Consider the following 27,873-nt stretch of genomic DNA (forward strand, 5'->3'; position numbering starts at 1 on the left):
TAAACAAAATATCATGCATTGTATAGTATTGTTTAGTCTCCTAAATATCAGGGTTGGAAGGATTCTCTCTGTGCATAAACATTCTCTTAAACCATTCAGAATTTCCTTCTACTCTAAACTTACAAACTGATGCCTACCTAACTTTTCTCTGAACATTTTACAAGTGAGTGTGTCTGTTGTTAGGCTGTTACTCCTTTTCTTAACATTTGTGAGTACTTTTATCTTTTTCCTGCCATCCCCCAATAAATAGTTATATTATGTCTTTCTTGCCTTGTTCCCGTTAAACACCCTTTTCAGATTATACGAATTAGGCTACCTTAGGCTGTGTTTACACTAGCCTTCTTTCTCTAAATTTTCATCCCATTGCTAATGGTGTTGCAGCACTGGCAATAGAAATAATGGTGAGAGTGTTAATGCAGTTATGGCTCCAGGCAGTTGCTAGCACTTTAGCCATCATATCATCTAACTATGCTTTTTTCTCTTTGAGCTAACTACTCCCTTTTGTCCTGAGTATATCAGTAAAATGTCAGCTTCCTCCCCATCATAATCTTGGGTTAAATGGGTTTCTTTAATTTTTATAGGAGTTTCATGGCAGGGGAAGGGCCTCTGGAAAAACACAAATCCAACAATTCAACAAGTGTGTGCTTTAGTGTGCCCATCTAACTTAGGTGGCTAATTCCCAAGGCCTGTACAGTTCCCACAGTGGCAAAAATTGTCATGGTGCAATGTCATTAAATCAGCACTTAAAAGTATATTCAGGACAGTTAAATGAAGAACACCAAACTTCCTCCATTGAGAGAAAAGGATCCTTTTTTGATTGGGTAACAAGCTCAGAACTTGCTTAAACCATTTGTTGTCCAGTTTCATTAAAAAGTGGTTAAGAAAATTTTTGTTGTTACTTTTAATGCACAGTACATGTGAACAAATGAGGCATCTCTTCTGTTATGTAAGGAGAGCAACCTCAATGAATCCTGTGAAGTTAACATCACAAGATAAAGCAGTTGGACATAACTGGCTGGAGTATGTGCCCAATTTAACCAAGTATGACTTTGCTATAGTACCATAAACAATGCTATCATTATCTACAGAAGTACTGTTTATTTCAACATCCTTTCTTTTTGCTTTTAAAACTCAAACCTGCCTCAGGGAAGGAGGACTGAAAAGATTAACCATTTGTGGACTGCAGTAGGGATAGAAGAAGCTACAAGTTAGTTGTACAGATTAGCCAAAACAAGTGTCAGTAAAACCCTTCCATTGTGACATTTTTGTCCTTTTTTCTTGTGTGACCAAAGTGTGATAAAGTGCTGCACACATTAAAAAAGAGATGCTCCAGTTCCAGAGAACAGTTGCTGTTCCTGCAAAATGACATGTCCATACCTTATGCTGGTATAAGGATTCGCTGTATTCTAATCCTCATATGTAGGGCTGTTTCAAAAATGGGCTTTGATAGCATAAAATGAGGGTGCGTGTTAACTTGAGATTAGATTCCTGCAGTTCTTCCCTATATAAGGACACGGACAGTAAATCACTGACTATGGAAGCATGTACAACCTATGCTCCAAGGCTTGTACTGTCTGTCTGTTGGCTTTCAGACTGAATCTGAGGTTTTGGTTTTCTTCCCTAAATCCCTAAGGGACTTAGGACTTACTGTAGGAGAGACTGAACTCCCTTCCCGTTTCCAAAATGTAGATGCAATCAACTAAGATATCTATTTTCCCCTTTTAAAGAGAATAGCATTCTCTGCAGCAGGCTTTCTGCTGTGATGGCCTTAGGGTTGTTAGAGTCCTGGGCAAGAGAGTCATTTGGGGCCCCTTAGAGATATGTACTCAGGTAAAAATTAACCCACCACAGTTGTATTGTGGATCTTTTTAATATTCTTTGGGAGAATTAGATAAATAGTTGAGTGTACTTCCTTGCAAAAATTTCACCCCACAAAAAATTTGGGCCCCCTGAAGTGTGGGGCCCTGGGTGGTAGCCAGGGTTGCCTTCCCCAGGACTGCTACTGCTTTCAGCTTGGAAACCACCTCCACCTGATCTGATCTTCCAGGCATGATGTGAGATTTATCCCATCTCAGGAAGCAGGCTGTGAAAGTTTGGCCTAGCACAGTGCACAACATTGACATTCCATGACAAAAATCCTCAGTTTCCCTCATGCAACAAAAATAATGTCTGCCAGTGCCCCTAGGTTGGATTTTTTGAGCCTGTAGTATATTCCTTACCTTTTCAGATGTGATCTTGGCAGTTTTCCACTCCTCCACCCTCATTTATTTATTGTTAACAAGGAGTCTTTCCTTTTAAATCATCCTTCTGCCTTTTGACAGTTGTGTAAGGGAATTCAGATTTTTGGTCATACTTGATAGCTTCTTTGTAAGAGAATGAATTTTTCATTTTACAGATTTTAAAATTGTTAAAATAACATCTCTAAATTTAATCCTCCAAGGTTTTCATGACTTTGTGTTACCAAATACAATTGAAAATGTCCGGCAGAGAACACATTATTATCAAATAGTGTCATGTTCATTTTTTTAGTGAGCATGTCTATCTGTATCAAGTTTACTTGGCAAACTTTGGGGCAGAGGCTGTTCCTCTAAGTCTACATTTGACATCAAGTGGATAGAGCAATGTTCTCACAAATTTTCCCAGTGAATTCAGAGGAGCTCCATGTGGGTATAACAGTCTGACTGCCAAATATCAATTGTATGTCTGGGGCCCATGTGTTTTGCTAGGTGCTATATGTAAAAATAATCTTGTAATCTTAACAAAAGTAGTAATTTTTGCAGGAATCATTCATAGTCTATTAAATATAGCAGGGAGCTGGAAGCTGCTTTCCAGGCTCAGTTATTGATTTAACATTGGCAAATCACTTCATTTTTCAGTGCCTTAGTTTACCCACCCCTAAAATGGTGGTCTCTTTACCTATCTTTCACACCATTCTGGGCTTTAATTAATGCTTCCAAAGCAATTAGAGATTCTTGGATTGCAGGTGGTGTGCAAATGGGAAGTAGAGCTGGACAAATAACACATGCATTTTTATGGAAATATTCCTTCAGGTTTTGTAACTGAATTTGCTTGAGCTGTGTTGTTGTTCATTGTCTCTTTGTTTTCTGTGAATATTCTAGTGAACTAGGCATACCAGTAGTAGTTGAATCATACAATCTTAGAAAATCAGCATCAGAAGGGACCTTAGGAGGTATCTAGTCCACCCCTGTGCTCAAAACAGGACCATCCTCAGTTATATCATCCCAGCCAAGGCTTTGTCTTCCTGGGTCTTTAAAAAGTGATTCTCTTAGGAAGGAAGCATTAAGAATGGGTATTCACTTAAAAAGACAGGGGTGGTTGTGGGTGGTATCTTTATTGGAACAACTGCATGATTAGGATAGACTTATACACTGAAGAAGAATGGAGAAGCATGCCTTGTGTTCAAAAACTTGTCTAGGTCTACCCTGACCATGCAGTTAGTCCAATAAAGGATATCACCAGTAAAAATCCTTGCTTGTTACCTAATTTCTGGACCAGCATGGCTACACCATCACTCCAATATAATCTATTCAGTGAAAGCAAATTTTGAACTGTATTTATAGCCAACAGGAGAAAGTTCAAATTACAGGTTTTACACTCAAATACGCTGTTTGAAGGTTGCTTGTTACTAACATAAATCAGAGAACAGAAGCAATACCACATGGCTTTCATAGGTCATTTTGACAAGTATTTTATTTTTACATTTTGAGAGATACTTCTGGTTCTAATGATCTTCCCCATTTTAAGTACAGGAAACATCTGTCAATCAAATTACTAGAAATTGAAAATATTTGTGCCCAGTTAGGCATGTGTCTTGATTAACCAGAAGTTAAAAATAAACCCTGTTAAAGACAGCATATTGTAAGAATGATGCTGTATTTCAGAAACTGATCTCATCTTACTATTCATCTTTATAGTGAATTACAATGAAATCCAAAAGCCATAGACACACGCACATAACTCAGCAGTGTAGTAGGTATCTGTCTGTCTCTTGAGACGATAGAATTATGTCAAGTGAGACATCAGCTCGCTGAATGTAATCTTTGCCTGAAAGATGAAGCGAAGCTGGAGTGACCTCTCCAGAGCGCGAAAGCCTGGGCAGTATATATAGTTACAAAATTGTGGTGACCATCACCTGAATACCATAGAAACTTGTCTCTTGTGCTGTTGCTTTAATTCTAATTTACTTCATGATGTGTGGTTAATATAGAATGCTTTCTGCATGGATATACATGTGCACACACTCAGCTTCATATTTTGGTTCCACATTGGCACATTGTTCTGTAACTTGTGTCATGCCTGCAGGCTGTAGGGAAGCAACACAAATAAGATGTGCAATAGAAAAAGAGCCATAATTTAAAAAGTGTATGTTCTAGAAATGCAATATGGCACATGTGAGGTGCAACATACTGCAATAAAAGTCAACAACCCTGACCAAAAGACCTATCTTTCTCAAATGTTCAGGCTACTGGAGATGTGAAAAATTGTCTTAGCTATCTCACGTTAAATATCTGTCAGTGAATTTTATTTGAGGTAGTTATTGCTTCCTGACCACCACCACATGCTCTCCGTTCTTTTGAATTCATTCTAACTGTACAGTTCAGTGTTCTCTTATGCCCTCTTCAGTGAGTCTAAAATTATATTTGTTTTACATAGATAGAAATGTTAGGGTTTTTTTTCCCCCTTTTACATATGGTGTTTTTGCTTCGTGCAGAGAAATCTACGCAGCTTGACAGGTTTTTTTTTAAACACTCCAAATTCTATCCAGCTTTAAACTCTTATGTTTATAACCCTGAATATCTCTAAAATGTCTTTACCTAAAACACTTTATGGTTTTATTACCAGGTTTATGCCGGTAATAATATTCACATCAGCTTTCTTAGGGATAATCTTTAAGCAGAACCTAGCAAGAAAAGCTTTGAAAACTATCATTCCCAGGAACGCAAATCTCGGAACATGAAACATCGGTTTAATCGCCCCCTCTGACAACTTAACACGACAGATTGAAAAATACAAGCCGATATGAAAGTGGGATCAATGGATTATCAAAGTCCTAAACATCTTCTCTTGGGGGAGGGGGCTTTTGGGTCCATTGGCATGCGTAAGACATTAAGTTTGCATAGCTTACTGCAGATCCGATGCTGTCTGACTGGCAGTGAAGTTGAGAGGGAGAGAGAGAGATTTACATGAGAGAACTCAGGGGGCTTTGTCACGGCAATTGTATAAAGTGATATACAGTGCAAATCGACTCGAGCATGTCCCTGGATAGCAGGCGGTTTACAGCCTCTTCGAGCAGAGATTACTGCTTTATCTTGTCATACTAAATTAACGTGGCAGCACACTGTTAAACAGTGGTGACCTCTTCATCTGTGGAAATTGCTGCCTAGAGGAGAGATGGTATTTAAGACTCTCTCTCTCTCTCTTTCTCTCTTCCCCTTCTCCTCCCCTCCCCTCTCTCTTTCTTTCTCCCCCTCATCCCTCTCCTTATTTTGTCCTTCTTTCCCTATAGGGCCCTGAGGCATTTTTGGGTTAGGTTATAGCATTAAAGACGGAAAGAATGAAATGGGGGGGAGGGGCTTTTAACATGAAGGTGACAACAGCTATGTGTTAATTGGGCCTTTGTTGTTTGATTAATAGCCACTTTGGTGTAGAATATTAAGCTGGTGTTTGGACAACTTTCTAAAATGACATGTCCTCTCAGTAAACTGGGATTAGACAATGTTCTCTACTTTGTTCATTTTTAACCCCTTATTGCTTTATTTTATCTTAAACTTGTATTTATTATGAATCAGAATATCACCCTTTTCCAGAACCTTCACTGTCATACAGTAGCAGAGCTACTGTCTGAGGTTCTGGCCCATCGTTATTATTGGGGGATGAGGAGATGGTGATCATTTTGAAATATACTTGGATTGCTGTGTTGGAATATATCATGGAAGGGTTAAAACAAAATATTTCTCAGGAGAGGTGTGAGAGCACTGTGATGTGGAGCTGAGGGGAGCTTCCATTCCCTTGATTTGGTATTGTGATAGAGAAGAAGTGTGTGTGTGGGGGGGAAATCCTATATTTTCTGTCCTTTTTAATACTCTAGCATGATGAAGAAGGTAGTGCCAACTACTCTTAATACTAGGTATCTTAAAAAACAACCTAAATGGGAAATCAGAGGACCAGAAATCATCCACAGACTGGACTGTTTTAAGAGTGGTCTCACCAGAGAGTCCTGGATTCTTATGCCATTACCTGGACTAGCTTTTATAACACTTATGTCCCTCAGTGGGGTAACTGCTTTGTTTATCCCTTTTGATCTCTTCATCTCGCCTTCATCTCTCTGGGCAACACTGCCTCCTTTCTTCCCTCTTTCCCTATCCTTTTGTTTAAATGATTTTATTCCTTTCTGTTTACTAACCCTGTTCCCTGCAAGTCCATTCATAGCATCTGGTAGCCTATGAAAGTTTGTGCCTTCCTGAGTAAGTCTGTAAGGTGTCACTCTCCTCTGCCTTCTACTTAACTTCACACTAACAGTTACCGCTCTCTACTGGGTATATTGTTCCTGCTTTCACACCTGCCATTTATTTATGTGTTACATACAGGTTCAGTCCAAACCCCACTGAAGTCAATAGAAAGACTTATTTTGTCATTAAGTCCAGTTGGACCATAATGCAAATTATTAAGCTGAAATATGGTAAAGTGCTTTGAAAATCACAGAAATTGTCCATATAAATCCAAAGTACTAACTTTAGCTAGAATGTATTTAAAACAAAGAGGCTGCTGAAATCAACCTGGCTTGGTATAGTACCAGGGCCAGTTATATGTGCTGAAAATCTTGACTGTACATTTCACATGCGATGAGATGCTAAACCTGTTAGTATTTAGCAGTTTTTGTGCCCACGTTTCCAACCTCACCACTTGAAAAGAAAAGAGTCCTTTTATTTGTAAAATCCAGCACTGACTTTGGGATGCCACAAAGCATTCACTCCTTCATTCATATGAACAAAGCCATGGAGATATAGAGGGCTGAGTTAAAGAAAGACTTTTTAGGTCATCTGGTTTCAGTCTCTCCTAGCCGTGTACAATTGTTCCTTACTATTGATATTTTTTTTCTTTTTTTGAACTGCCACCCACGTAGTCTCATGGAAAGCGCTGCATTTTTTTTTTTAAAGGTAGGCTTTTTCTCACTTCTGTGAAATGACAGGAAAGCATGATTACAGGCAGAGTATTTGCCTTTTGAGACATGACATATCTGTAAACATTGACATTAGCATTGTTTTCTTTGGAGGAATTCTGAAGGCCATTTGGCCAGACTCGTGCTGGGGAGATGGGAAAGACTGACTTCCCGATTTATTCTTTTTAGAAATCAATACATTTGATAATTTATGTACTGCTTACAGAGGCCACATAAGTGGCTCATGAATCGATCAGCAGCCAGCAAAAATGAAAGCTAATGAGCTTGTTTCAGTAGCACATTGCTCATTAGCAGGTAGGCTCACTGATCTTTCAGGTTTTCCAGTTCAAAGTCACATGGTCTTTCCATGCACTTTCAAGGAATAGTTTCCTTCTCTCTTTTTTTTAAAGGTAGAAGATGAACAAATGGCTATGGTTTGAATGATCTACTACTACTTTACTTTTCAATGTGCAACAGAATTTTGACAATAGCCTATGAAAGACATCGCCTCCTGGTCAGTTTTAAATCAATGTGGCCTCATAACCATGAGCAATTTGTTTTGGCCCCAAAATGCTGGTGTATAATAGTCACTTGACAGCCATTATGAAACAGCTCATTGCTTTCAGTTGAGTTCTTGGAGGAAATATGACCATAAACCCAAGAACTAGCTCAGTTGTCACTAATTGCTTCCCATATTGGCAGAGGGGCCAAAGTCTGAATAAACACAGGAGCCAGTTTCCCATCTTATCCTTAAGAAGTGCTTTAGCCTTCCTAACCTGGGTTGGTGTACAGGATTAAGGCAAGAAATTGTGAGGAAGCTTCCTGTGCTACATAGTGGAATTTGGTTTTCAGAATGACATGTAATAATTTTAAAAAATTATTATTTTAATTGCCAAACCTTTGGCAAAACATTCCAGATGGCTTTTTTTGAGTTTCTGAAAGCTAACCAAAGTCACTTTTTAAAATAAAAAGGGGGCTGAGTGTAAAGAAAGAAAAGACTTTTTTTTTGCCACCTCCTACAGCAATGAAAAATATTCTGCCTGAAATCAGGCAGAAAAAAAGATTTTAAAAAGAGTTGCTGAGTCCCACAAAGCAACCTACAAAAAAGGGACTTTTAAAACATTTAAAAAATGCAGGTTTCACAAATCTCAGAAATAGATTTTCAACTGCCTGATTTGGTTTTAAATGAGTTGGCTGAATCAGATATTTTCTTCTTTTAAGTGAGTCTATAAAGCTTTGATGAATCTGGCTCATTGTTTAGTACTTATCTCATGAGTAAAGCTTGAGAGGTTTGGCTTTAAACTTACCAAATCACATCTTTGGATAATGGCCCAAGCCTATTGATTTATTTTAAAACAAACAAACAACCCCCCCCCCCCAAAAATAACCAAGAAACGCCTGAGCCAGCTTAGTAAATAAGTCCCTTACACATCTGTAAAGCTGTTACTGAATTAGTCCATACCTCTACATATAGGAATCTATTGCATATATATATAAACCATATTTACTCACATACCACATGCACCTTTTCCCCACAAAATTAATTGCCCCCAGATGGGGATGCATGTCTTAAGTGGGCAAGCTGATTTTCTTTCTGGAACAGAAGCACTCTGCTTTGATTCCTGTTCACAGGCAGCAGTGGCATTTCTATTCACGCAGCTGGGGGAGTCAGTTGACTTAATGGATCACTGTTCTGTATTTCTTTTGTATTAAAGATTGTCTCTCCTTTGTAACAGTCTTGATAGTTCATTAATCAAAATAACTTTTCTTTTGGTATTTCTGCCGTCTTTTAGCTATTCCTGGTCTCTTTTCTCCTATTTCACACAATTGGAGACTGATTTTAGCTCTTTTCAGAATCATAGATCCCCCATGGAGCCCAATTTTCAGCAGCAGCTATGGTTTCAGCTTTTGGTTAAACAGGAAAGGAAGGGTGAGTGAATTGGAGAATAGGCTCTGTCATTGTTCTGTGTACCCATAATGCTGGAAAAATCTTTTTTTTTATTCTGCCTTCCCCAAAACAAGTCCATCTTAATTGGGAGTGGGGGGTGGGGTGGTGGTATGTGAGAAAATAAATTCTATCATATTGAATGATCTGACAGCCAGGGTTGCTTGTACCCAAGACTCTCAATGCATTTTACAGAGTGATGGCATAAGTAATGTCAATACAGTGAATACAGAGATAAAGAAGATGGACCTGAGGAATTCACCTGTGGTAACTTTAACTAATAATGCAGTAGATATTTACGTTAGATTAGTCCTTTGATAGAACATTAATTACCTTGTGAACAGTCAGTGTTCTGCTTCCACATACCTTTGTGAGGGAGGATGGGGATGCAGCCAGAATAAAAGGAATGTCATTAAAAGCATGGGGGGAACTAAGAATCACAGCATTTAAGGGCAAAATGGCAATAAATTAAACAGACAGTAAGATCAGATTCTGAGCCTGCTGAAGATATGACCCAATGTGTTGATAACATGGAAAAATTCACTTCAGAGAATTGAAACTTAAAATACTTTAAAAACTTTGCATAAGAATGATCAAACTCTAGGAGTCTCCAGGGGACTTAGTGTGCCCTTCATTCTGCATCCCTGCTGCTTCAGTTCTGGAAGATCATCAGTGAATTGTAAGGTCTTCAGGACATGGGGCGGAACTGATGTGATGAGTTTGATGAAAGGACTTTGAATCTAAACCACTAAGTGCTAATGACAGATGTGGATGAGCAGATCAACATGCTGATGATAAATGCCAAGATCTTGATGAGACTATAGATATCTACAGGTTTCGTAAACATTTGAGACCAGATAGATATAAAACAGCTTGGATCTGGATTCTGGTCTGGGGCACAAGCTGACTCCAAGCTGAAAGAACAGTCATGGTCAGGCTGCCCAACAAAAATGTTCTGAGCAGAAGCAATATGCATACTAGATTCTGCCACCTGTCTCCTGACTTTTCTGAAGTGTAGGATTATGAATAACCTATCTTAGGATATTTGATATTATTCTATATCTATATGAGAGGGAGAAATCATTATTTATTATGAAAAATACACTGAGTTTCAAAGGAAGAACTGACCTGATAAGATCAACTGCCAGGAGAATGGAGTAGGGCAAAAGAAAAATAGGGCAAAAGATTTTATTTTTCAAAAGGTAACTTTAATGGTACTTCTTTAAAATGAGCTCTGTGGAATTACTTGACTTGACACGGTCTGGAGAGCTTGCCCCAGAAAACTGTGTACATCATAGGAAAGGGTTCTTCATCATGGAAAAGGGGTTTTCAAAAATATGGGTAAATTGAACATGTTTAGAAAGCAACCAGTTGGCAAAGGATCATTTTGCTTTATTTTAGTTTCATTTCAGATTTATCCATTCTGAGTTGGGAATTCTTTTTAACTGTTTTGGAAAATAACTGTTCTTGTGAAGGTTAATGGAGTGTCAGTCCCTTATTTACGCTCAGGTCAAATGTACTGCATGCTAGACAGAACAGTGTGGCTCATCCTTCACTACCAGTTGACCTTAACACTTAAAATGTGGTTATAGTCAGATAAATTACTGTAAAATGACATTATAGAGTTTTGCATTTTCCCCTTATAGTGGCCTTAAAGATCAAATTTGGTTGCATCAAAATACATATTTTTTAATAACTGCTTATACAGCAAACTTAAACTGGGATTTTCCAAGCTTTCTCCTTTTTCTGTCTCCTATCATCCCAGTAATAAATATTTGTAAATAGTACGTACCTGACTATTTTATTGATGATATGTGTGGCAAAGTAGAGTACAGCTCCCCCTTTTATATGACCATACGATGATAGAAAGGTAGAGCTGGAAGGGACCTCACAAGGTCATATAATCCAGCTGCCTGCTCAAGTCAGGATCATCCTTGACTAAACCATGACAGCCAAGTGTCTGTCTTAAACTGCTTTTGAAAGTTTCCAAAGATGGAGATTCCATAACTTCTCTAGGTAGCTTGTTCCAATGCTTGACCACCTTTAAAGAAAGTTGCTCTCAATCCCCAAATTAAATTTCACCTGCTGCAGCTTGAGGCCCTTGCTCCTAGTTCTGTCCCCTACAGTTACAGAGAAAAGCCCATTCTTTATCTTGGCTGTAATCACCACTGTTATCAAATTCCCCCATTTTCTCTTCAGAAAAATAAACCTAGCTCTTTCAGCCTTTCCTCATAAATATTGTCTCACAGGCCCCTGATCATTTTTGTTGCTCTGTGCTGGACCCTTTCCAAACTGCCCGTATCCTTCTTGAAGGGTGGGGTCCAAAACTGGACAAGGTGAGGCCTCATCAGTGTTGAATAGAATGGAAGAATAACCTCCCTCGATTTGCAAGTAACACTCTGGTTGATACAACCCAGTATGTTGTTGGCCCTTTTTTTGCAACAAGAGCAGTGTTAGCTCCTATTCAGTTTATAGTTAACTGTAGCCCCCAGTTAGCGTACTGCAGCCTAGCCATTCATTCTCCAGTCTGTATTTGTGCATGCAGTTATTTCATCCCAAGTGCAAGACTTTGCACTTGTCCTTGTGGAGTCTTATCTGATTGACTGAGAACCATTTCTCCAGTCTATTCAAGTTGTTCTGGATCCTAGCCCTATTCTCTGGAGTATCTACAGCTCCACCCAACTTCGTGTAACTCATAAATTTGTTAAACATGCATTCGATCCCATCATCCAAATTATTAATGAAGATATTATATAGTACCAGACCTAGGACAGACCCCTGGGGAAGCCCACTTGATACTCCTTCCCAACCAGACATCGAACCATTGAGGATTACTTGCTGAGTACAATGAACCAACCAGTTATAACTCGTATGATTCTGCAGTGCCCATGGTAGTTAAAAAATGTTTTGTCAATAAAACAAACAGAAAGACATGACTCAGACAACACATTGGGAGCAAATATGTTAAATAAGATGATGGCATGTTACACAGTCACTTTCTGCCTATAACTCTACAGTAAGTAGGAGATGCACCCATTACAGAAGGGATGTATAAATGTTTCCATGCTAAACTCATCATAGTTTGAGCCAATTTGGCTCTAAAATCAATGTAACCTTTGCGATCACAGCCATGGCTAATAGTTTCCAAAGCTTCAGGTGCTCTTTATTTTCCAGTTTATTTTTCTCAGTATTTTCCAAGCAGCATCCCTGTATGATGGCATAAATTTTTGTTTTTTTCATGACCATTAACACCCTGCCAATATTTAATATAAAGAGGAAAGCCCTGTAATAAATTTCTACTGTTCCAGACATGAACTAGGATGTGAAGGAGGTAGATGTTATAAAAATACAGAGAAGATCATACGTGGCCCAAGAGGTGTAGATTTCCCTTGTCCCAAATGCAGTGCATATTAGTGCATATTAGGGGTGTGTGAAACAGGCCCTATTCGATTTGGATTTGGCCTGAATCAGGGACAGTGATTTGATTCGTTCATTCAACGATCCAATGCTGATTTGGAGAATCAGTAATTTGGCCATAGACACAGCTTTAAAAGTTTTTTCTACATACCTCAAGGTACCAGGTGCATCTCGTGAACACTGCGATGGTGGGGCAAATGGAGTGTCCCACAGGAGTGTGGGGGGCTCCCCAGCATGCTTGACAGGAGACCCGTAAGTGGTCCAGAAGCACTTCCGATCTACTTCCAAGTCCGCCGGGGTGTGTGCAGGCCCCTGCCCCCTGCCCCCCTCATTCAGTTATAAGCTGTGGGGGGACCCTGGGTGCCCTGCCCCCAGACACCAAGCTGGGTGACCCGGAAGTGGACCAGAAGTGCTTCTGGTCCACTTCTCGGTCTGCTGTTGAGCATACTGGGGAGCCTCTCCATGCTCCTGTGGGATGCTCCATCCACCCCACCACGACAGCATTCATGAGCCACCTGGTACCTTGACGTATGTAGAAAAAACATTCAAAGCTGTGTCTATGTCCAAATCACCAAATCTTTCCGAACCTCTCTGAATCGATTCAGAGGGGTGGGATTCAATTCGGAGAGAATAAAGGGTCTCCTGATTCTATTAGGATTCGGAGACTCAGCCACCAAATCAGGCCAGATCTCCTCTGAATTGAATCAGGGACTGAAGCTTCACACAGCCCTACTGCATATATAATGTAATTACACATAACAGCTTAGATTCTGGAGATTGATCTATATACATTTAAGGATAACTGATGCAAAACTCATTTTAGGATTAAAATGTATGTAAGTCTGAGGTAAAATACTGAAGAAAGATAGCAGAATTGTTTGCATTGCTGTATGGTCTGCAGATACGCTTGTTGCTAGAAGTAGTCTCTTCTAATATGAGGCTTGGAGGGAAGGAAAAAAGCACCCTGGATGTTTTTATAACCACATGTACCACTTTAGTCCATGATGCTAAAATAAGGCTACAGAACAAGAGAGGGAAGTAACCACCACACAATAATGATGAACATACGTGGATATTAACATTATTAACTGAGTAAAAATTCGGCCAGAGCCCCATGTATCCCTGATGCAGCAAAACCAATGTTGATAAAATAGGCTTTTGAACAACTGTGTCCTAAAAGATTTCTTTAGCATCAAGTTAGAAAACGTGTGTGTTTGTATGTATATGTATGTGTGTATGTATATATATGTGTGTGTGTGTTTGTGTACATATACATCCTAAACATTGTATCTCTGTGTACGTGATAATTTTCTCCAACCATATGTGTGTGACTTCTCTTCCTGTTATGCACATTTTGAAGGAGATTGGACTCCTTTCAAATGGACTGGTCTGATGTTTCTGAAAATGGCTTTTGCCGGTTTGTGCTTTGGACAGTAAAAAATAAACAGGAAGCTCTCTGCACGGTCCCTGCTTATAATGTCATTTGCATGTGATTTTCACTGCTCCTCCAGATAATTGAATTTATTCAGGCAATTTATTTTTAAAATGTGCAGTCTCCACGCATGTACTCATCTTAAAGATAAAATGAAAACAAAACCAAACCCCAAAACTTTCATCTGCTTCTTTTTCTGTTATATACATTCATAAGTACATATACCAAAAAGCATGCACATCTATTAGAATAGAAGGTTAGAAGGAAAAGAACCAGGGGGAAAAAAACCCTCCACAATGTACTGTAAAAAATTAATTAAAAAGATGAAGTGTGACTCTTGTAACCAAATACCTTGTCTTTGTGTTCACCCCCTGTCTGTGTTCAAGGTCTCTAGGTGCTCAATAGGAGCTTTTTAATTATTTTTCCCTGTTTGATGTCACTAAATATAATGAATGGATTGCAGAGGACGTTTTGTGGAAACCCTCTGTGTGCGTCAGCTCAGTGCTCGTAGGCACAGTGATACCTGGCTGGATCACATCCTGAGACTCTCTCTTGATATATTTCAGACCAGAAAAAGACATATTGTTTAAACACAACCTCTATTACTCAAGTGACGCTTCTTTGTCACAAATTAGGCTTGCATGTTTCCAGATAAAGTAGAGAAAACTGTATGTCTCTTATTGGGTTGGGCAAATGTCTATGTTTTTCAGCATCAAGTCAGCATCACTCTATGATGACTGAAAGCTACAGGGAATACTCAGAAATCAGTGATTCAAAGAGAAATTTAGGGCAGAGTAGCTAATTTCAGGAAAAGTTATTCATTCTTCCTCCGATGCTGTATGACTAGTGGAATGACTGTTTGGTATAATTTTGTTAGTTGTATGAAATACAGTGACAAAGAGTAATTTGTAAGCAAAATATTTCATTGACATAATCTGTTACAGTGACCTGAAAAGGTTTATTTGTCCACTTCAGATTTGGAAAAAATAAATTAGATTTATCTGCCTTAAGAAAGCAAGGGTTATTTGTCATCCTTGGTAAATTTGGTAGTTGATTGGGGGAAAATAGCACCCCCCCCCTACAATTTTGGAACCATAAATATTTTTTAACTAAAGGTGCTATATCAACCTTTTAATCATTTTATCTCAGAGCTTCCTTTATAAAAGCCTGCATATTATATAGTATGTGACTAAGACTAAGGTGGGGTGAATGAATGGAGGAAGTTGTGTCAGTTTAAAGTCAGAATATAGTTCCTTTTTGGGTTTTTTCCCCCAAACATTAGTTTATTCATCCACAGTTGAACAAACTTTTATATGCTAGGCTTATGCACATTCAAATGTTACTTAAACCCTATTTTTAGCACTGGAATGGGATTTAAAAGGTGAATAGGCATTATCCTTTCCTACACAGCATTGCAAAATGTAAATCGTAGTCTTACCCTGTGAGAGACTGAGAGGGGAGGCAAAAGCCCCCTGACTCGCCCCAGGACCCCTCCCAATGCCTCCCGGTACTCAGTGCAGGGGTGAAAAAGAACAGCAGCTGGAAAGAGATGCTGGCATAGCTTTGGCAGTTCCAGAGCTGCCTTAACCATGCGAACGGCAAGGTTGGAGCCCCACGAAGAAACCCAGGGTTGAGATCCCCTCATACCACGTACAGGAAACTGCCTCCCAAGAAAAAGAACAGCAAACATCAAAGACGTGGCAGGAGAGTAGGTGCATCACCCGAACCATCTCGGTCATGCTGAATCCAAATTTCACCATGATGTCGCTGGGGGGCAAGGAACCAGTCAGGAAGGGACCAAAGCCCTAAAACACTTGCCAGCGACAGAGACACTAAGTTCTATAGCAGTGCCTCTCAATCTTTTTAGATTTAAGGCGACCCTCAGAAAATGTCAGCTGTTAATTTTCACTCATCATTTACTACAGGAAATAATAGAACAATTCTTCTGTTGCAAAGAACTCGGGCCACGATGTTTTTAACACTATGGATTCCTATTTGAAATCTCTGGTTTTATCTTGTGAATCATGTTTGCACACCTCCCAGTGGTAACATATGACACCAATGGCATTCTTGTTGAGAATCACTGTATTACAGTTGGAGTAGCTGAGGAAACGAAATGAAATGAGTATCCAATCCACATGATGATTCAGTGGCAGAATAGTTTAAGCTTTCAAGATTCCAGCTGCCACTGAATCATCATGTGGATTGGACACTCAGTTCATTTCATTTCCTCAGTTACCCCAACTGTAATACTACACAGGAGCTTTATGAGGGAATAGCCCTGTGATTTATAAATGCTATATTAGCACTAAATGTATTTTTTTAATTTATTTTGTGATTTTGAGTAAACTTTCTGGTAAGTACAGCACCATGTGATCAAGCACAACCCATTATGAGATCATGGAACTTGCACAAGTTCCAGGTAAAATTAAATTCAGTCTTATGTAAGTACTCTATTATTTTCTAGAAATTCATTTATTTTATGTTTATCTTGGTAATTTCTAAACACCTTGCAAATATCTTCTAGCATTTTCCACGTGCTCTTATTTCCTCCAAAGCCCAGACAGTCATTCACAAGCACCAAATTTTGTTTTGCTGGGATTGTATAACAGAACTTAATAGAATGAGAACATGGTTGGTAGTGACATATGTATGAGGGAGAGGGGGAATTTTTGAAGAGAATGCAGATTTATTAATAAATGTAGAAAACAAAGATAATAGCAGTTAACTGAAAAAAACAATATATTGTGGAATTAACCTTACTGTCATTCCTTAAAAAAAAGAATAAGGGTATCAGTAATAGACAATTGTAAATTAATTGGTAACCTTGATAAAAAGCAAGCAAGAGAAGTCATAGAAAATTTCAATAAATACATATCCTTGAATTTGGAGGCCTAGATGGCATACATCTAGATTTTTTAAATGAATTAACTAAGACGTTTCTGAACCACTAGAAATTATTTTGGAAAATTTAGTCCATCTGTTCCCCTGACTCTGAGTAGTACTTTACTCCCAAACACTCCTTATGGAGGCAGGGAGTAAATAGATGTTATTCTGCTCAAATAAGGTAGATTCTGGCTGTGTGAACACCTCTTGATCTTTGACAAAAAGAAAGGAAGTGGTGCTAATCTTCCAAAAGAAGGAAAATAACAATTACATTATTCTGGCAACAATCATCCCAGGAATCTATCTGTAATCTTTCAAAAGCCATGGATCAGTCTGTGAAAAAATGAGTCTATAAACATGGAGGGAATCATGGAAACATGAGAAATACACAGTGCACCAACATTTTCTGAACACTTTAGGGGGTTTAGGTTGCATCTTCCATAGATGCTATGATGCGTAGCTGAACCCTGGCATTACTTTGAAGACCTTAACCAGAATTTATAAAGAACAAATTGCATCAAAAAGTAATGTTTTGGATGACAGTGCTGAGGGAATTCATAATAAGTGTATTTGTATACAAGTAAAATATTTCATAGATTGTTCCATACATCTCACTTGAAAAGGTCTGTGATGTTAGATATGACTGGTGTCATATTGCTTGAAACAGATTGAAAGAATTGTAAATAAAGAGTAGTGTTAAAGGGTTGCTGGTAATTTTGATGAATCTGTTTTATTTATTTATTTATTTATCTGGTTTAAAATCTTTAGTAAAGAGGTGGAAATAAGAGCATACTAGAAAACACAGGTATACCGTCTTGATATCCTGCCACATTTGAGGTCAGAAGAGCTAGGGACAGACATTCAGAAGCCTGAGCCTGAATTGATTCAATCTTTGCAGGTTAGTTTAACCTGGCTAGGCTAAATCAGTTTTGTAATCAGATAGACATCCCAAAAATTCGGGCACATGTCTGCAGTGGCTCAGGCTAGAAGCTGGGGGGCGCTAGAGCAGCCCTCTCTTCCCCAGAGCTGTGCTGAGGGGGGCATGGCCAGGCCTGGCAGAACACTGTGATTAGGGAAGGGGTCCCCCACCTTGATAACAGAGCATTTATCAGCTCTGTTATCAGCATGTAACACCCCGTCAAAAAACAAAGCCTCGCTCATTACAAGGTCCTCTTAAACAGCTTTGTCCAAAGGAAGGAATGCAGGGACATTACCATCTGAGCTATTGATTACCTCCAAAAAGCCCTAAGTGGAGACCATCCTATCTGCCTTCTACGGCATTAGCTATCATACCACATGCTGGCTACTGTGCGTTGTGGGAGAGAGGAGGAAAGGATCTCTGCCTAAGCAACAAATGGGGGGATGAGGGGGGAGGGGGGGAAGCCAGCAGACACTGCTGTGCCTGCAAGTCTCTGCCAGAGCTCTGGCCAGGTTGCAGACAGGAGGTGTCAGCTCTGCTGTGGAGCAGAGAGCCCTGCCTAGCTCAGAGAGCATGCCAGGATGCTGGGGTATCTGGTTTAGCTTAAATCAGCAAAGGGTCTGGAACAGACATTGCATAAACTGATTTGACCCAAATCAGTCAAGTCTGATACTACATTCAACCAAGTTTATCTCAGATGGGTTTACGCCATTTTCAAACTGATTTATTTGCACTGAATGTCTGTTCTGTTACAGGTTTAAACCAGTTTCTGATCACTTGAACTGGTTTATGGGCAATGTATGTCCCTAGCCAAGAGAAGCTCATAGTGTAGGTCTTTCAACTGTAAGTTATCTGCTAGTAAGCCTTTTGCTATGAAAGTCTCCGTTTTTAAACACTTTCCTCTTACCCTAGCTTGCCAGGGCCTGGATTTGTTAACCTTCTAGGGATGTTGCAAGCTCCATCTTTTTCTACCCTGACACTGGAAGAAAAGTGGGCTAAGGTGAATATTTTCATGTGTAATGCTTTACTTAGTTTTTGCTTTGGTAATATAATGGATGGGTTAGGCATTCAGGGTTTTTAGAAATTTGGAGAAATAAATACACAATTATAGAAGTTTAAAGAGGTCATTTAATTATAGTGCATAATTACTTTTTTTAGTTGAATAACAGGGAGGACAGAGAAGTAACAGAAAGATAGCTTTAAAAACTGTGTGTTGGAAATAATAAAATGAAATGCAGCCTGCAAAATGATACAACAGGAGAAACATTCCGGAAAACACAGATAATCAATGGGAGGAAGGCTCTTGGAAAGCAGTAATGCTGAAAGAGATTTAGGTGTGATAGAGCAAATTAGATATGAGCTTGCCATGCAGCATGGCAGCAAAAAAGGCGGTAACAAGGAGGTAATTGTCCTTCTCTTCATAGCTCTGCTAAGATTACATATAAAATATTGTGTTCAGATCTGGGTACCTCAAAGATCTCAACAAATTGGAGGGATTTCAGATACAAGCAACATAAATGATTAAAGGGCTGTGGGAGCTGATTTGTGAGGAAAGATTGAAAGGGCTAAATATTCATAGAAAAGTTAAATATGGCTCTGCAGTAACTAAAAGAGGTATTCTAACTTCTTAAAAATGTGAAGGGTACAGACAGAAGAGAGGCATTGTTCAAGGTGCTAAAAAGGGGATGTAAGTAGAGTAATGGGTTGAAATAAAGGAGAGGAAAATTTGTTGAATATCAGGAAACATTTGTTAACAATGAGGTTTTTTAATGTGTAGCATACTTGCAAGAGTAGGGAAACTTCCATTGTGTGAATTATTTTAAATGGCCTGAATGAAACAACTTTGAATGTATTGGATAGCTGGATTGTCTTATAGGCACAGCCTTGCATTGGATGTTTGATAGATTTACACTGCCTCAGGAGGAGCATTAAAGATATTTTCTCCTTGATAATCAGGGCCCTAGTAAAAATACACAGGCTGCTGGAGGCCCTCGTGAGTGCACTCTCTCTTCTTCATTCCTACCACTGAAACACTGCTGTCCCCATATAGGGCCTCCTGGTGGCCTCCAGCACAGAGTTGCATGACTGTGGGAAAGCATGAAGTATTTTACTGAATTCCCCAGTCGTTCCCCTTTTTGAGGGATTCATCTGGAATCTGGCCCTTAAGGAACAATCTTCAATTGGCCACTAAGGAGGGAGGTGATCTTTCAGCTGTTTCCCATTTGTAAGTTTTATTAAATCATAACATGCTGAAAATACAGAAAAAAATGGAAGCCTTCTGTTATTGCCAGCCTATGGTATCTTTGTTTGTTTGTTGATTTCCATTTAAATTCTTCTTTCCCAGTGCTTGAATTGGTCAGCATCATAACTGGGTTTGTTACATAGTAAAATGGTATGTTACAACAGTCCATACTTTCTAACAACCAGGGTATGTTTAATCAGTTATGAAAATTAGTGATTTTAAGTTTTAAAACTATGTTCATTTTATACCATGTCTCTTCCAAATAGCAGAAGAGTTCAGTACTTAATGAAGATAAACCAAGCAGTTTTGATAAGCAGTCTTATTTTTGTGTAAAGATCACCCATAAGACCTTACCCTCTGGAAACAGATCATAAATGTCTTAAAGTGCTTTTTCAGGGTTTTATTTACTGTTTTTAAACATACAGATCACTAGCAAGAAGATAACGAAGCTCTCATAGTACAAAATGTTCTTTGTTTTTACAGGTTGTAGTTAACATATTAGCAATTCTCAAAATGCCACTTTTGTTTATTAAGTGTTTTCAAGAGTATGTGAAAACCTACATTTCATTCTGGAGATTGGTGTTTTTGAATAAAGAGGGAGAATTTTAGGAAAATGGGAAATAACTGTGTGTGACATCACTGCTGTGATCTGTTACACAATGTAAAATTGTTAACATTATTGTTTTTGCTATTATTAACGTCTCTCACCCAAAATATGCAATTTCTTACTTTATACAAGGAACATTTCATGATGACCTAAACAAAAGATTAAGAAAAGAGTTTGGGTAAAAACAATAAAATAAAGCCTATGGGTTCCCAAACATGAAATAAAATATAGTGCTGTTTTCCAAATGCCCTCCAGACTGGATTCCCTTCTTCTGAATCCCCTGTACTTTGTTATTAAACCATGTTTCATGAGGATCATAGAAATGAAAATATATGTTGGATTATCATGTCCAAATTCCTACCAACACAATGTAGTTTGGTGGCAGAGATCATTAAATAGACACTAGAATATTTTATTTGAACACAGAGGGAAGCAGCAATAATGGCCAGAAAGGAATCCAATGCAAATTAATATATCAATGTGTTAGATAAGGAACTAGATATACTCTTCAAAAAGCCTGATAATTCATGACAATTCTAAAATAAGTGTCCATAGAAAACCCAAAACACTCCATGTTAAGCAGAGCCAAGAGAAATTTCTTTCTTAAATCAATTTTAATTTAATTTGAGTGTAAGCTGGTTTCTGTAAGTAAATGTTAGGGGTGTGTGAAATGGGCCCTAGTTGATTTGGATTTGGCTCAAATTGGGGACAGTGATTTAATTCGTTGATTCGGATCATTGTCCCTGATTTGAGTTGACTGAAACTGAAGATTCGATGCTGATTCAGAGATTTAATGATTCAGCCATAGACACAACTTTAAACATTTTTTCTACATACCTCAAGGTACCAGGCAGAGCTCATGAACGCTGCGATGGAGCGTCCCACAGGACAGGGGGGCCAGGGAGGCACGGGGGTGAGGGGTCCTGCATGCTCTCCAGCAGACCCAGAAGTGGATTGGAAGTGCTTCTGGGCCACTTCCAGGTCTGCTGCTGAGTGCACTGCTCCCACCACCTCCTGTGGGATGCTCCATGTGCCCCAGCATCATAGCATTCACAAGCTGCCTGGTACCTTCAGGTATGTAGAAAAACCATTTAAAGCTGTGTCTATGCTCGAATCACTGAATCTCTCCAAATCAATTTGGAGGGTTCTAGTTAGATTAAGAGAGATTAAAGGGTCTCCTGATCCAATTCAGATTTGGAGATTTGGGTGCCGAATCAGGCCAAATCTCTGCCAAAATTAAACAGGGACCGAAGCTTTTCACATTCCTTGTAAATCTGTGCAACTATGTATTTACTGGTTAGAGCATCTCTTAACTAAACAGAGTCCGTCTTAACCCTTTCCAAAACAATGTAGCTAAAATGTTTCTCTCCTATTACTATTATCCCTTTAACCAAGTCTATAGAAATATTAACTGTCTTTATCTCCACTTCTGTATTACATATCAGCCACTCTTCCTCACTTTCTAGAACTTAATCCTTTATAAAATATGTGTGTGAGTACAGTGGGCTGTTTCCATGGGTCTGTTACTGGACAAGACCCTGAAGTTATACTAATTTCGCCCTTCAGTTTTGTTTTCTCCTTTATCCATTGCCAGCCCTGTGTTCTGCCCAATCCTTACTTCATAACTATGTCTTTATCCATTTTTCCCATGCTGTTTTGTACACGGTCTCTCTCTTGCTCCAGGTGTCCTTTATTGCCTCTTTCAGATACCCTCAAATACTGCTCCTTTCATTTCATTTCATGTCACTGATTAATAGTGCTCTCCATAAGGACAATCCATAGACAAAAGACTTGTTTAGATAGGTGGAAACAAAGAAATCCTACATTTTTGTTTTAAATATGTTCAGTGGGAGAGCTTCATAAAATATGCATTTCATGTTCTTGAAAATGCCAGGGGTACAGTCACCACTGGGCACAGTTATAGCAAGATCCTCAGGACATCAAAAACCATGTAGCATAGTACTCTCTGGGAGGGAATATTTAAATCCACCTAACTGATTTAAGAGTACAATTCCTATTGAAAATCCACTTGGGCTTAAATCAAATACTTGTTTTAAGCTTAAGAGTTCCTGTGACATTTCTTATAATTGATAGAATTTTTAAAATGGTATACTCTTTTTTGCTTTTTGATGTTCTACAAGATAGGCTAAAGAGGTTTTGAAAAAGAGGGGGAGAGGTATTTCTTTCTGTATGTGTATTTGTATTAAAACATGGAAATATCAAGAATGTCAGGTTTGGTCTTTCTCATTTTTGCTGGATGTGGTCTTTAAGGTAGGTCTTTCAGGTTTTATGATGATCTCTCTCTCAGCCTCTCTCTTCTACTTTGAAGTACTCTGAATGTTCAGTCCTTGACAAAGCCATCCTTTCTCCAAAACATGTATTAGATGTTGAAGTTAAATAGGTGTAAATAAAAGGCAGACACTTTTTTTACGTAGTCTGTTGAAAATCCCTTGCCTTTTTTCTGCTGAAGCCATCAGTTCTTACAGAGTCATTTAGGGTAGTGTTTCCCAACTAGGGTTCCACAGCACAATGGTGTGCCATCAGAAATGAACAGGTGTGCTGTGGAATTTTGCTGTGGCAATGAGCTGTAATGTGCTCATAAGCATAGGGATGGACAATGCCTTAACCAGTGTGTCATAGAAAATTTTTTAGTGTTAATGTGCCTTGAACTGGAAAAGGCTGGGAAACGCTGATTTAGGGTACTACATGTTTCCTAGGAGCTAAAGTTATAATGGAAAGGGGAAAGATTACTATCTTGTCTTCTTTAAATACTATAAAAAAGCAAAATATGGACAAAAGTCTAACTTAAAAATGTTATGTTACTTTTAATCTAAAGGATCATCTGTTTCTTAAACTCAAGCTCCAGTAGTGCTTGCTTCAAAGACACAGGTATCTTTTTCCAGGTGTTTTTGGCTGCATCCCCAAAATCCTCCTTTCCATAATCATTTTATGCTACAGATGCATCATCCTTGCATAGCATATGGAGATAACTAAAAATTTCTCTGCCTTTCCTTTTGTTTTGGTTATTGGTTGGTTTGGAATACAGTTTTAATATTACAGGAACAAGTTTTCTGCACGTCTGGGTTTAATTTCAGATTAGGGGTTGAGAAGTTGTAGATGATCCTTTGGATCTAGAGGCTAAGAAGAGAGGCCAGGATCTACCTGGAACACTAAAAATACTTGAGAAATCTCACTGAGACGTATGCAGCCTGTTCTTTCAATAAATACCACACCATTGCTTCTTAAAATTGGAAAAGGGTCTGAACCAGACCCTGGAAATGGAACCAGACTATTTTTAAAGATACAGTCGGAATGAATGAAGTTCTTTTAACAGAAAAATGTTTGCACTTTTTATGAGAGCAAAGGTAACATTGTGTAATCTTTAAAAAGATATTGCTCACGGAGGGTAAGTCCATTGTCCAGTGACATGACTTTTCCTGTCAATCACAAAGGTGACAAGGGGGCTAGATTAAGTAAAGCTTGCCCAAGATTAACAAAGGAAGATTATTGACCTCAACCTGAAAGGGCAGAAGTCTGTTTTATCATTAAACCTCGGAAGAGAGATTCTTCCATAGGTGGAAACTTGTTTGGCAATATGCTGGCCACTTTCATGTACGTGAACACGTCTTTCTCTGGGCTCCAGCTCTGGACAGAAGCAGAAAGAAGAGAAATCTTGGGTCAATCTGGTTTTCATGGTTGGGGGAGAAAAAGTACAGGGTGTCTCTGTCAACCACAATCTTTGTAGGTTTCTGGCTGCCATCTGAAGTGGGGAAAACAAGAAACAACTACATCAGGTGCTGGTGAGTACAGTCCCAGTTCAGAGTTTGATTGAGTGTTGTGCCAGCACACATTAGCAGGCAGTTCACAATGTAAATGAACAATAGAACCCCATGCATAAAACAGCTGCTAACTACATAAAACTGTTACAAGGATTAACGGTGCCAGAGGCCGAAATGTAATCAAACTTGAACAGGTGAAATTGTTACATAGCAGACAGAATTTTCCTGAGTGAAATAGCAAGTGTCTGGTTTTCCATTGTTGTGGTGATTGGGACTTTTAATATTTGTGCAGTTTCTTGAATTCCATAAACATTTCCTACCTTAGAATCTATTTAGATTTTTTTATGGCACTCATTACAAAACTGTAAATTGCTTTTCTCTCAGAGTGAAGTTGTGTGGATTCGTGGTTTAAAAAGAGAAACCTACTAAATTTTACTCATTCTGAAGAAAATTTTAGAGAGGTTTTGAAGAAATCTTTCTTGTCTCTATGAAATTTGCCCTGTATTTTTAATGGGATTTTTTAATTATCATGTCTGGTGTGATTCTCACCATTCTTTTTAGCTTCATATAGCCATTAACAAAAGTCATCTGTTTAGGGAATTCCCCTTAACCATTAATGTGTTTTTGTTTCATTTTCGTTTACTGATAACCAAGTGCAATAGAATAAAATGAAATAGAAAATGAAGTAACTAAGCATTTCAAGTTGTGTTGTAACATGATTGGCTGGTAAAGTTTGTTATTTTGATTTGCTGAAGTTTACACATGTCAGTCTTATTAGTACTAATATGCAGTGTGCATCTCTTTCTCCATAAAAAGAGGAGAGTAGAGATAGGGGAATAGATCCTTTTAGATGGCAGATATCACAGTAAATGTATGACTGGCCCAGATCTTTTTGGATTAAGAATTCACTGGTATTCCTTAGTGTTAGAACTTGAATTCAGCTATGGCTCTAAAATGCATGTTTCAATTAAGTGCAGCATTCAATATATAACACTTCCGTATAAACAGCTAGTATATGTACATCCAAACACTATGTATATACACATAGAAGCAAAGTAGTTTTTACAAGAAATGGAAACAATTTACCTTTGAAGCAGGATGTTTAAATTATAATTTATTTCACAGATGTTTATTCATTTGAAATATATCCAGGGCTCAGATCTGAGTTATATTTCCTGCTATCAGGTCATCTGTCTAGCTACCTTGGTACTTGTATTTTCCTTCTGTGCTATTTACACAACCAGAAGTTATCATTACATCAGTATCTGTACATACCCCAAAATAAAAAAGGCAAAAATCAGTTTGCTGTTTTATTTAGACATCACATCAGATTAAAAATCATTACAAAAAGACAGGGAAAGAACAGTTAAGAATTCTTGATTAATAATCCCCTGTGGCAAATGCTTCTTGCCCCTTTGTGTGTGATATATGACATATACAAAATAATGCATGATTATTTTGGAGGCCTAATTTGAAAGAAAAACAAGGAACTCTTTGTAAAATTGCTAGCAATACATTTTCCTAGAGAAACTTGATGATAAAGGCTGAATCAAGTTACTGTAACCAAGGAAAGCAGTTCACAGCTTTGTCTTGAGAGGGCAAACAAGTAAGAAACTTTTCAGAATATTTCTTCTTTAACCTTGCCGATGAAAAAAAAATGCAGCTTTATGACAATAGGTATGAATGACAAGTCAGTCTTGACCTAATGCTAAAGGTAGCTAACTTGCAAGTCTAGACCAATACTTGAACATTTATCATTCTGGTCCACACTTGCAGTAAAGCTGTGTTCACATCCAACTTAACTCTATGCATTATTGAAACCTTTTGTTAGCAAAAGATAATTTTTCAAGTATATTCCAAACCTGTAGGAAGGTTCAAGAAAAGGAGTGTTTCTGTCAAATTGGAACAGACTGTTTTTTAGAGCCTGATCCAAAACAAACTGATATCAATAGAGAGGCTTCCATTAGGTAAGGCTTTTGGAGCAAATAATGGGCCACATTCTGATCTCAGAACTTCTGAAGTCAGTCCAGAAGGCCAGCAGTATAACTGGGTGGTCAAAAAGGAGAGATTTTTAAAATTCTCTTTTTGCCAAAAACAAAATGTTCTGTGAAAAATGATCAACATTATTGATTTTTCCTACAATTTTTAGGCTTGAAATTTTGCTTAAATTGTATTAAAAACCATTATGGAAATGCTTTTTTTTTGTTTGTTTTTTAACTGAAAGTTCACCTTTTCAGTAAATAAAGAGTGCAACATTTGAGCCAGTGAAAATAATTGGTAAAATCTGTTGTGGAAGATTTTACTCAAATGGCTAACAGGTCATTATCCAACCCTGTGACAACGAATTTTGAAAACAATTCGGATATTTTTAAAATTATCTATAACTGCTTTCAGAATTCTGTCCACTGATATTTTTAGAAACAGCAATATTTAATGGGTACCTGCTATAGAAAGAATAAGGACATATTCTGTGGATTCAGTTGAAGCTAAAGAAGAACAGAAAAACCCAAACAGAATAAACCATTTAAAATAGATAACAGATATAATTATTTTTGCAACACTAGGTAATACAATGCACATTGGGTGTGCCTACAGGAAACATTTACTGTGGAGTTTATTAATTAGCTCTAGAGAAAGAGAGAGAAAGATCATCATAAACTCGACAGTAGAGTAGTATTTGTAAATACATTATTGCACATGTAGATGTGCCCATTTGTGTAATGAAATTATGATCTTCATTGAAGACACTGAAATCCCATGTTTAAATGGGATACCTAAGTATTTGCAATATTTGGTCCTAACATAGGAAGAAAGGATTAGAGTTACACATAAATGAGTCAGTAATGCAGAGGAAGTTGGTTTACATACTAGGAGATGCAGAGGGAAAGGTCTCACATTAATGAAGGTACGTTTGTAGGTATTGGAGCCAGATTATATTCCCACTAAAGTCAATGAGAAAGCTCCTGTTGACTTCAATGTAAGAAGGCGTGTGCCTGTATACTAGAAAATCACGCTTTTGTGTCACTGTGCCACCTGTGAGTGTCATTAGGACCACCTTTGTAGAAAATTTCTTTAAAAGGGATGAGGGTGTTAGGTGAAGGAGGAGAAAAGAAAATGAATTAGAAGCTGTAAAATGATTGCTTCTTCCCTTCGAGATGGGAGAACTACTTGAACTGTGAGTTAAAAAAAATCATATAGTGCAGGGCATTTAATATCTGATTATTATTTCATTTCCAACAGCAACTAGCCATCATGGCATTAAGTACTTTAAAAGGCAGGAAATTAATGGTCCTAGGGAAAAAATTGAAGATTGCACATAGAAAGCTGTAAAAGAGCAAACAATTAAAGGTAATCAATATCATTGTTATTAGAAAACCTATGAGTGCAACACTTCTCCTCAATTAGAGAAAAACTGTATTTTATGTTTTTCTCCTGCAAGCTGATCTTTGCTCACTTCAGCCTGTAA

General features: G+C 38.2%; 1 protein-coding gene across 25 annotated transcripts in view; it reads left to right on the top strand.

Annotated features, from left to right (window-relative positions):
* Window positions 1-27,873, top strand: part of SOX5 (SRY-box transcription factor 5) — a 914,829-nt gene that overhangs the window by 581,481 nt on the left and 305,475 nt on the right. The window lies entirely within an intron of this gene.

This window comes from Crocodylus siamensis, chromosome 4 (genome assembly GCF_052110815.1).
Source record: "Crocodylus siamensis isolate JL-2025a chromosome 4, ASM5211081v1, whole genome shotgun sequence".
Lineage (NCBI taxonomy): Eukaryota > Metazoa > Chordata > Crocodylia > Crocodylidae > Crocodylus > Crocodylus siamensis.